The sequence below is a fragment of the Apodemus sylvaticus genome, chromosome 17, assembly GCF_947179515.1.
Source record: "Apodemus sylvaticus chromosome 17, mApoSyl1.1, whole genome shotgun sequence".
NCBI classification, from domain to species: domain Eukaryota; kingdom Metazoa; phylum Chordata; class Mammalia; order Rodentia; family Muridae; genus Apodemus; species Apodemus sylvaticus.
In genome coordinates, this window is record NC_067488.1 from 494,368 (window position 1) to 505,718 (window position 11,351).

Consider the following 11,351-nt stretch of genomic DNA (forward strand, 5'->3'; position numbering starts at 1 on the left):
GATACTTTGTTTTATGGCTACCTAATTCATTTAACCAAAATTCTTGGTGGCATGTAGTATTATTTTCATACATGATTATAGTATAAAGAAAGATTGTATTCTAATGAATAGTGTACTCTTATTTTTTTACTTTTCACAAATTCACCTTCAAAGCCTGTCTCGTGTCAAAAGTCATTATGTTGTTGACCAATAGAAAAAATAGTTACATCTGTATAACTTTCTTCCCAAAATAACAGGAATTCAAAGGCACAAAATTGTGCCCTGAGTTAGTGTCCATGCAGTGTTCTCAGGCAATGAATCATCTAATGGAATGCAGTAGTGTCTCCCTTCTAACTAGAAGAAATCACCCCACAACTGATAATGTGGACAAGAACAGAGTCCTGAGGACAGCACTGTCCTATGTGGTCATCCCTCCAGTAGGTACTGAAGCCTTTCAATGTCTTCTCAGGACTAAGCCATGAAAACCACTGAAGAAGTAGCTCTTCAGATGCTGTTGCTTTGTCAGGTTGGCATAGGGACTATAGCGAACATCCTTCTGTTTGTCCATAATTTCTCTCCAGTTTTGACTGGATGTCAGCTGACCCACACAGGTGATTTGCACTCACATAGCTGTGGCTAACACTTTGATTCTCCTCATGACTGTGTTTCCAAACAATGTGATTGTTTTTGCTCAAAGGAAACCTCTGAATGACCTCAAATATAAACTTTAGTATTTCCTTCTCATGGTATCTAGAAGCATAAACTTGTGCTTCACCTGTGTCCTGTGCACCTATCAGTTTGTTCCTGTTGTTCCTGGTAATTTCAGTGACCTAATGCTCAGAGGAAGACATCTCAGGCCATAAGCTATTCCTCTTGCAGTTGTTAGTTGCTTGATGTCTTATGTAATATCTACATTCCAATGAAAGCCAATGGTCTACAGAACACACATAATGAAACTGACATTAAAAATAGGTGGGTCTGTTTTACCTCTGGTTTCAGTATAGGCATTTTCTTTTCACAGTTTGTCCGTGATACCATATTCATCAGTGTCACAGTCTGGACCAGTGTCTCCATGTTATTTCTTCTGTACAGACACCACCAGAGACTGAAGCAGATTCTTACTCCCCATCAAGAACACAAAGGCTATGCTGAGATCAGAGCAACCTATAGCATTGTAATGCTTGTGGTCACAGTTGTAAGCTTTTATCTTCTACACAATATTTGCTTTATCCTTCACATATTTTTTGTAGACTCCTGTCTCTGGCCAAGGCATATAAGTGAAGTTTTAACTTCAAGCTTCCCCACTATTTCTCCCTTAGTGTTGATCTTTAGGGATCCGAGGTATCCTTGTTCTCTTATCTTCAACTATTGAAAGCCAGTCATTTAAAATACCAAACACTGAAGACAGGAGAGCAACATCACTAAAAAATAAACCCTATCAGTAAATATATGTTGAACACATCCTTATGGACCAGGTATGGTGGCTCACTGCTATAATTCCAGCACTAGGTAAGCTGAGGTAGTACAATTGCTATCTAACCAATGATAGCTCTGAGTAAAGAGGGAGTTCAAGTCCAACCTGTGACTCAGAGCACCTGCCTCAAACTTCTCTTTCACCAGATAAAGAATATTCACAATTATCTTAGAAACACAATGTCTTATGAACAAGCCAGCCCAGTCCAGTCAACAATGCCCCAAGGAGGAGAGTGATGATTGAAAGGAAAAAGACAGTTAAACAACATTATAACATGACTGCAGCCCATGCTGAGGCTAAAGCAGCTGTATTTTTCCCCCGTCTGCTTTTATATCATACTAGGTACATCCAAAAATCAGTGCCAGGTCTTAGATCAAAGATGAAGTAATTGAGCAATGTAGTAAACAATGAGATCACACAAGATAGTAATCAAGCAAAATAGTAAGCAAAGAGATCACACAAGGTAATAAAGTAGTAAGTAAAGCCTAATAGTCACTGTGTCTAATATTCTTATCTGAGCCAATTTCATTGTCTGAGCACAGAGACAAATGCCAGATTTCGAGAAGCAGTGCCAAAAGCTCTCAACAGTCTTTCATGTGATATATGGGAAGTTTTCACTCTATAGAGCTAATATGCTCAACAGGTTCTACTTTCCTCATAAACTCTGACCACAATCACCTGAGTTTTCTAAACAAAACCATTCTTATTACTATTTGCATAGTTTCTACATAGTTTATCTTGTCTGTGTGAGGATATTAAATATATTAGCACATGTCATTTTTCTACTCTAAATTTCATTGTAGAAAACACACATGTATACTTCTCATAGACCAATGTGCACTACATAAGCAAAAGAGAATATGTTTTCACTTCTTCTCTGGTCTTGTTTTACTCCTCCTAAATCCTGGGATATTAACCAAGAAAACCTACTTTGCAATATTATTACTCACACATACTGATAATTTTCTTTCTGTCAGCTGACATCCTTTGAGACAGAGCTTCAGGCTCTGATGTGGAGTGCAGATCTCTGATTGCAGGTATGAGGGTGGACTCAATGCTGAGGAAGACAATTAGAACAACAGTAGGGTTATTTCATTGATACTGCAGCCAGAACTCTGCATCTTTGATTCTAGTCTTAGGTAAGGACACATAGGCTACTGCTTATAGTTTCCAATTTTGAGCCAAGATTCTTGTTGGTGATAGGATGGGAATCTCTTAAGGAAGTAGGGACTCAAGCATTGGTTCTCAGCCTTCCTGTGACAGTTATATAGTTCATCATGCTGTGGTCATGCCAAACCATGACATCATTTCAGTGTTATTTCATAATTGAAAATTTGCTTCTGTTATAAAATATAATGTGCACTATGTGGAATATCTGATATACCAGATATGTGACCTCCCCAAAAGATTGTGACACTCAAGTTGAGAATCACTAGTTGAAAGTCCTATTTTTAAACAAATATTATTCTCAAATACTTTCTAAAATGTACATTGGCCATTAATTTTCTTGTGCTTTTACATTATAATAAGATTTTATTAGAAATATACAATGAAGCTTGCTTTCTTCAGATTTATATAAAAATTGGCTTGTGTCCTTGATGGAGAATCTCTGCTTTGAAATTTTTCTGCTATACAAAGGTAAAGGTTACAATACTTGGTGTACAAAGTTATATTGAATGCAGCTTGAAGGTGCATAGGTTTGTATTTACAGGATTATAAAATACAATAGTGTTCCATGCCAAGAAATTTCCTTTGCTCAGACATGTATAGCAACTTTTTAAATAGGTGCATTTCTCAAGCAAGAGAGTTGTACCATTTCTGTAATCCCACCACTTGAGGGTCTTCTATATTATAAATGTCATGTTTTGGAGGACAGCCTATACTACATTGTTGTGTGCAGTTCAGACTAGAATATTGGTTTGAATACCTGTGTGAAACAAATTAAAAGAAGTATGTATGTATGTATGTATGTATGTATAATACCTGTGGGTTATTTGCATTATATTATTATTACCAGGGTATTGTGAACATTACACATGTCAAATATATGTCACTGATTTGATCATGATGATTACTATTACTGAGCTGGTCTTTCTCAATTCTAACTATCTACAGAAGTCTGGGTCAGTTATTGCTTTGACTTCTTTCAATCATTTCCCTGCCCAATATTCCATGGAATGATGTTTTAGGTAACAGAAGCTTTGAGCTACTATTACTACCCAGAATTCAGCATCTGTTCCTTACCTATAGCAGAAGCTTTTATAACTGCATTGCATAGGGTCACTAGTGTGCTTTCTGCTTCCTGTGTTCCAGAGTTTCACAAGAGTGTTACATGGATTCATACTGCATTAGATAGTAAATGTGTCCCCATGGTGGCTGCAAAGATGGTTCACTGTTGGACAACACTGTGTTTCCAAATACACAACACACATGACATACAACAGGCTTCATTCATTCTATTTCCAGGTATCATGACAATTGCCTCTGTGATCTGTGGGTAGCAGTTATACATGTAGTACAGAGAAATTCATATATAATGTTAAAAAATTGCCATAATTCTATAGCAATTATTGATTTGTAGAAAATGGTTTAGATAATACTTCAGCTCTATATTCGTACATTTTTAAAATTCTGATTATTCTATGAGCTGGTCTACAAAATATTTACTCCAATCTTTCTTTTCATTCAGAGCTTTATTTTTTATTTATGTATTTTTATTTATTCAATATATTTTATTTTTATTTACATTTCAAATGATTTCTCCTTTTCTGGCTCCCCACTCCTCGAAAGATCCATAAGCCCTCTTCCCTCCCGCTATTCCCCCATTCACCCCTTCCCACATTACTGTTCTGGTAATCCCCTATACTGCTGCACTGAGTCTTTCCAGTACCAGGGGCCTCTCCTTCCTCCTTGGACATCCTTTGGTGCCTGCATTGTGTCTTGGGTATTCCAAGTTTCTAGGCTAATATCCACTTATCAGTGAGTGCATACCATGATTGATCTTTTGAGACTGGGTTGCCTCACTTAGCATGATGTTCTCCAGCTCTATCCATTTGTCTAAGAATTTCATGAATTCATAGTTTCTAATGGATGAATAGTACTCCATTGTGTAAATAAACCACATTTTTTGTATCCATTCGTCTGTTGAGGGACACCTGGGTTCTTTCCAGCTTCTGGCTATTACAAATAGGGCTGCTATGAATATAGTGGAGCATGTGTCCTTATTGCATGCTGGGGAATACTATGTGTATATGCCCAGGAGTGGTATAGCAGGGTCCTCAAGAAGTGACATGCCCACATTTCTGACTAACCGCCAGACTGATTTCCAAAGTGGTTGTACCATCTTGCAATCCACCAGCAGTCAAGGAGTGCTCCTCTTTCTCCACATCCTCGCCAACACTTCCTGTCTCCTGAGTTTTTAACCTTAGCCATTCTGACTGGTGTGAGGTGAAATCTCAGGGTTGTTTGATTTGCATTTACATAATGATTAATGATATTGAACATTTCTTAAGTTGCTTCTCAGCCATCCGAAGTTCTTCATGTGAAAATTCTTTGTTTAGCTCCATACCCCACTTTTTAATAGGGTTATTTGGTTCTCTGGGGTCTACCTTCTTGAGTTCTTTGAATATATTAGATATTAGCCCTCTGTGGGATTTAGGGTTGGTGAAGATCCTTTCCCAATCTGTTGGTTGATGTTTTGTCCTTTTGACAGTGCCCTTCGCCTTACAGAAACTTTGTAATTTTGTGAGGTCCCATTTGTCAATTCTTGATCTTAGAGCATAAGCTATTGGTGTTCTGTTCAGGAACTTTTCCCCAGTGCCCATGTCCTCAAGGGTCTTCCCCAGTTTCTTTTCTATTAGTTTCAGTGTGTCAGGTTTTATGTGGAGGTCCTTGATCCTCTTGGAGTTGAGCTTAGCACAAGGACATAAGAATCGATCAATTCACATTCTTCTGCATGCTGACCTCCAACTGAACTAGCACCATTTGTTGAAAAGGCTATCTTTTTTTCCACTGGATGTTTTCAGCTCCTTTGTCGAAGATCAAGTGAACAGAGGTGTGTAGGTTCATTTCTGGGTCTTCAATCCTATTCCATTGATCCATTTGCCTTACACTGTACCAATACCATGCAATTTTTATAACTATTTGCTCTGTAGTAATATTTGAGTTCTGGGATAGTGATTCCCCCAGAAGTTCTTTTACTGTTGAGAATAGTTTTAGCTATCCTGGGTTTTTTGTTATTCCAGATGAATTTGAGAATTGTTCTTTCTAATTCTATGAAGAACTGAGTTGGGATTTTGATGGGGATTGTGTTGAATCTGTAGATTGCTTTTGGTAAGATGGCCATTTTAACTGTATTAATCCTGCCAATCCGTGAGCATGGAAGATTTTTTTCCATCTTCTTCAATTTCCTTCTTCAGAGACCTGAAGTTCTTTCAGGTCTTTCACTTATTTGGTTAGAGTCACCCCAAGATACTTTATGCTGTTTGTGGCTATTGTGAAGGGTGTCATTTCCCTAATTTCTTTCTCAGTCTGCTTATCCTTTGAGTATAGAAAGGCTACTGATTTGCTTGAGTTGATTTTGTAACCAGCCACTTTGCTGAAGTTATCAGCTGTAGGAGTTCTCTGGTAGAGTTTTTTGGGTCACTCAAGTATACGATCATATCATCTGCAAATAGTGATAGTTTGACTTCTTCCTTTCCAATTTGTATCCCTTTGACCTCCTTATGTTGTCTAATTGCTCTAGCTAGAACTTCAAGTACTATATTGAAAAGATATGGAGAAAGAGGGCAGCCTTGTCTAGTCCCTGATTTTAGTGGCAACCTATGACTGCATTCTTCTGAAGTAGGATATGCATTGATCTATTTCAGGAAACATTTTGAAGAAAGATTGTTAATGTAGTTTGATGGAAAATATTATTTTTTTGTTCTTTCTTCCCAAGTTTTTGTTCCTTTATTTTCGGATACTGATTTTAGATATTGATGTTTTAGGCAACAATATGCTGCCTGTATAATGGTAGTCCAAGAAGAATAAAGTAAAGTTGAAAAAAATCCTTATTTCCTAGTGTTTTCTGTTTGTGTTCTATAGTAGCTGTATTTTGAAGCACATGAGGGTTGTGCTTCATTGTGGTGAGACAAATACAATTATCAATTATTAACCCAAACTGGACTGCTGGTCATATAAAGGATATTGCATATAATTATATACATATAAATATATGTGTATATCCTAAATATGTGAATATATATATTCACATTATATTATACATATATATAGTGATATGATGAATAATGGTATAAATGCAGTATATGTTATATAATGTACCTTCTGATATGCTAGAACTTCCACTTCTATAAAAAGAGTAGAGTATGTTTCCCTTATTTCATGTACATTGTTATGTAACTGAGTCTTTTGTTTTCTTTTGCTCTTAATTTTATTAAAAAGCTATATGCCTCAATATTTTTCATCACTTTAATTATTTACTTTATATTCTGATTGCAGTAGCCTGCTCTAAGTCCCATCCTCAAAATTCCTTCCTCATTCAGCTTAATTTTAATTTGAAACTTTATTTAATTTTTACTTTTTTTTTAATTTGGGGGGATATTTCCAAAGAAAAGGGTAGCTATGGATGGATCGGAAAATGAGTGTTATCAAGTGACATGATGAGAAACTCACAGAGAATCAATAAAAAAACATACATTGTGAAAAAGAAAACATATAGAAAACAAAAAAAAAGACAAAAACAAAAAAGGAAAAAAAGCAAGGGTAATTTTTCAGAAGTAGTTTCCAGAAAAAAGGTAGACAGGAAGGAAGTCATGGTGGTGTTACTCACAATGGAGTAGGTTATCCCAAAGAATGGCTCGTACCATTTAGAAAGTGTCTTAATTTGCTACTGTTGCTATCATAAAAAAAAAAAAAAAGCTACTGAAAATCAACTTATGAGCACAGGTTAGACTTCATGATATGTTTCTAGTTATCAGTTAACTACTGAGAAATGTCAGGGCCCAAACCAAAGCAGTGCAGGAACCTGGAGGTGAGAACTGAAGCAGAAGCTGCGTAGAAGTGCTGCCTCTGGTCCTGCACCTCATAGCTCTCTTTGTCTCGGGTATAGCTCATGGGTGGCACCATCCTGGAGATCTGGGCCTTACAAATTCCACTGTTAATCAAGACAATATCCCATAGACTTCCCTACACAGGAATGGGGTGAATCAAGAAGGGACCAGCTTCCTTTCCTTATAGCTATAGACTAGTACTTGGAGTCATTCATTCCCACAGCAGCCAGTGTCCCCAGAACTAATTCAGTAATTGGTCAGAGGAATTGTTCACTCTTCAGCCTGACTTAAGACTAAGAATCCCATCTATCTATTGATTATGTGGCACATATGTCCTATTTATATAAATGCTTCTCTATGTAAAAAAAAAAAAAAGTCAGGCATTGTTCTAATTAGTCAGCCTTTATATGTGACATTGTCATTTTTCTTCATAGCTTTTAGTATTTTGATTCTTCTCCACATGAAATAATTGAGTATTATGTGTCTACTTGATGTTCTATATGCTTTTAGTACTTTCATGGGTATCTCTTATTTTGGGGAATCTGTTTTCTGAAAAATCATATACCAACAGTTAATTCATTGTATTCAATGGAGTCAGTAAACACTAAGACTAATCTAAGGTCCCTAGGTTTTAGTCTTGAGAGTCCCTCCTTTCAGGTCTCTGATACATTCTAGAGGTTCCTCTCAACTTCCAACTCCCCAAGGTTGCCTGTTTGCATTCTTTTTGCTGGCAATCAGCATCTCATTTCCTCTTTCCTGGTTCCCCCCTCCCTGAAAGTCACATAAGGGCTCTTCCCTCACTCTGTTCCCCTATCAAACCCCTCCTGCTTCCCTGTCCTGGTATCCCCTACACTGCTGCATCGGAGCTTTTCCAGGACCAGAGGCCACTCATTTCGTTTTCTTGGACATCATTTGATATGTGACTTGTGTCTTGGGTATTCCAAGCTTCTGGGCTATATCCACTTATCAGGGAGTGCATACCATGTGGGTTCTTTGGTGACTGCATTTCCTCACTTAGGATGATATTTTCCAGTTCCATACATTTGCCTAAGAATTTCATAAATTCATTGTTTTCAATAGCTGAGTAGTATTCCATAGTGTAAATATAGCACATTTTCTGTATCCATTCTTCCATTGAGGGATATCTGTGTTCGTTCCAGATTCTGGCTATTATAAATGAGGCTGCTATGAACATAGTGGAACATGTGTCCTTATTACATGCTGGGGAATCCTCAGGGTATATGCCAAGTAGTGGTAGTCTTTTCAACAAATGGTGCTGGTTCAGCTGGAGGTCAGCGTGCAGAAAAATGCAAATTGATCCATTCTTATCACCTTGTACTAAGCTTAAGTCAAGTGAATCAAGAACCCCCACAAAAAACCAGACACACTGGAAGTAATAGAAAAGGAACTGGGGAAGATCCTTGAGAACATTGGCACAGGGGAAAATTTCCTGAACAGCATATGCTGTAAGATGTAGAATTGACAAATGGGAATTCATAAAAGTACAAAGTTTCTGTAAGGCAAAGGACACTGTCAATAGGACAAAATGGCAGTCAAGAAAGGGGGAAAACATCTTTACCAACTTTACATCCAACAGTGGCCTAATATCCAATATATACAAAGAAATCAAGAAGTTAGACTCTAGAAAGCCAAATAACCCTATTAAAAAATGGGGTACAGAGTTAAACAAAGAATTCTTACCTGAGGAATATTGAAAGGCTGAGAAGGACCTAAAGAAATGTTCAACATCCTTAGTTATCAGAGGAATTCAAATCAAAACAACCCTGAGATTTCACCTCACCCCAGTCAGAATGGCTAAGATCAAAAACTCAGGAGGCAGCAGGTGCTTGTGAGGAAGTAGAGAAAAAGGAACACTCTTCCACTGCTGGTTGGATTGCAAGCTGGTACAATCACTCTGGAAATCAGTTTGGTGGTTCCTCAGAGAATAGGGCATAATTCCTGCTCTTCTTGAACAGGTATTATTACTGATAACTATCTATCTATCTTTCTATCTATCTTTCTATCTATTTATCTACACACACATATATCATCTATCATGTCACACATATTTTTATGAAAATATGTTATTAATGAAAATTCCTATGGTTCAACAATTGTTAAAAGAATACAATTTTAAAGCTAAGAGATTGAAGGACATGAAATGTACTTGTCACTTTGTCCGTTATAGCATGAGCCTTTGAATCTTAACATCACAATGGCCTGTCACCCTGACTACTAAAGAATCCCCAGACTTCAGTGGTTGGCTTACCAACTGCAGTCTTCAGTTTGGTATTTAGTGCCAAGAAGGAAAGTGATCATTTCACATCCATTGATTGGTTCTCAATTCCAGGCTGCACTGTAAATGTATGTATATAATAACTAATTTGATTCTTATGATAGTCTAATGGAATCAGGAAGTGTTCTATCTTGATTCTCCAGATCTAGAAAACTAGCTTTTAACATGGCAGTGTCTTCATGGAAATTTACACAGTAGCAATATTCAATACCATTTCCCTAAAGAAACAAAGTTATCAAGTGAGGATAGCTATGCTTTGAGCTTCCAGGAGAATGCTTTCTATAAGTCTTCAAAAAATACCTATCGTGAACATGAGACAGGAGCATTTTCTAGACTATCTAATTTTTTTACCCACTGTGAACACAAACTTTTCTTGTAAACTGGTCAAACTTCAGCCTAAAACCTATGAATGCTCCTATTTTCAGCAAATTGTTATTTTTTCCAAGATATGTTGTGATTTTTAAAACATTTTAAAATTTTTAATGTTCAGTCAAATAGAAAGGAATCATTTTCCACATATGTTCATTTACTTTTAATATTTAATATCATGAATCTGAATTGGTATTATTTTTGTAAAATTTCTTTACATTATTGTTTGATGTGCGTGATGATAACCATTGACTGCTATTCTTCCTGACTCCTCTAATCTCAAGGCTCTTAAATGCTTTCTACATAAAAGCTGGTGTCTATCTACATATTCTTTGAAAGATATATATGTTTTGAAAAGCTTGATATTCACTTAATATATGTTTTAATATTCAAATTGTATGAGCAGGGTCGAGTAAAGAACCACCAAAAGAGTAGCAATCAATCTGTCTATTGATCTATCATGCATCTGTCTTTATATTCTATCTCTCACCTACATAACTTTCATAGTTGTGAAAATATGTGATTTCTTACAAAGATGTATGTTTCCACAACTTAGAAAAAAATTAAAGTCACTAAGTGTTAGGGAAGAAAATGCCTGTGCCTTTTTTGTCAGTTGTCATGACCCTTAGAATACTGACATCACAATGGTTCTTCATCCTGACTGCTACAGAATGCTCAGACTTCAGTAGCTTGTCTACCAACCTTAGTGACCAATTTGATATTCAGGAGTAGGAAGGCAAAATTCAAGTTTATTCAAAGGTTCTCCCTTCTAGGCTCCACCAAAAAGATATTTTTTATAAGTAATTTGTTTCTCATGGTAGCCTAATCATATCAGGAAGTGTTCTCTCTTTATTCCTCCAGATCATATGAACTAACTCTCAACTCAGGAGTGGTTTCTTGAAAAGGTAGACATTCAAGCCATATTCAGTACCAATCTTCTCTAGAAACATTATTATGTGAAGAGAGGTATGCTTTAAGCATACAGGAGAACAATTTCTATAAATCTCCCCAAAAAAGTGTCCAAGTTATGAGGGAGAATCATTTTATATGCAACCCAATTGTTTTAACCACCACGACTACAAATATTTTTAAAAAGACTTTGTCATACATTTTATAGACCCTAAACCTAAGACTCCCTGGTTTACTTCAAATTGTTATAGTTTACAACACACATTGTGTTGTT

General features: G+C 36.6%; 1 pseudogene; it reads left to right on the top strand.

Moving 5' to 3' along the window:
* The first annotated feature begins 436 nt into the window (after positions 1 to 436).
* On the top strand, positions 437 to 1,366 carry LOC127667252 (vomeronasal type-1 receptor 4-like; annotated as a pseudogene).
* Positions 1,367 to 11,351: the final 9,985 nt, after the last annotated feature.